Below are 1,000 nucleotides of genomic sequence, written 5' to 3'. Positions count from 1 at the left end.
ACGCACAAATGTATAGCAAAGATAAAAAAATTCTCAAAGATATGTCAAGCTCAGAACTAAGTTCCAAGATTACATTATTGTCAGCGGAGATGTTGAAACTTAGATATACGTCATATACAGTCTAGAAAACTCAAGAGATTTAGAAAGGAGCGCATTTTTCAATAACTTTTCGAAAAAAGTTTTCGAGCAGGGATTTCCCCTCAACTGAATAAAATAGTCTCACTACGGTTCTATAATGCATACAAGTCAGATTAATTTCGATCGGAACATCAACGAAACTATATGAATATGCGGATTAATATGCTACCATGAGGTGGAGATGGGTATTGTCATGAGCATAACATTTATTTCTTATTTTTTGTTTTGATTCTTTTTAAAAAATGGTGGTTTCTTCTACGTGAAGAAAGATCATCTAGTGATATTCTGTCAGTAGGCATGGTATATGAATGATCACCTTATATATATATATATATATATATATATATACATATATATATATATATACATATATATATACATATATATATATATACATATATATATACATATATATATATATATATATATATATATATATATATATATATATGAGTGAAAAGGTGGTAGAGAAATACGGGTTAGAGCGAGAACACTGTATTTCTCTACCACCTTTTCACTCATCTGTCCAACCTTCATAACAACATATATATATATATATATATATATATATATATATATATACATACATATATATATATATATATACATACATATATATATATATATATATATATATATATATATCTTCTTCGAGTTCTTCGAGTTCTCCTTCTTCTTCGAGTTCCTCGAGTTCTTCGAGTTCTTCTTCTTCTTCTTCTTCTTCGAGTTCTTCTTCTTCTTCTACGAGTTCTTCTTCTTCTTCGAGTTTTTCTTCGCGTTCTTCTTCTTTTTCGAGCTCTTCTTCGAGTTCTTCTTCGAGTTCTTCTTCGAGTTCTTCTTCTTCTACGAGTTCTTCTTGTTC

Source organism: Oratosquilla oratoria, chromosome 3 (assembly GCF_046742065.1).
Source record: "Oratosquilla oratoria isolate Oo_2021 chromosome 3, ASM4674206v1, whole genome shotgun sequence".
Classification (NCBI taxonomy): domain Eukaryota; kingdom Metazoa; phylum Arthropoda; class Malacostraca; order Stomatopoda; family Squillidae; genus Oratosquilla; species Oratosquilla oratoria.
The sequence above is the reverse complement of the archived record's forward strand: the minus strand, read 5'-3'. Positions refer to the sequence as shown.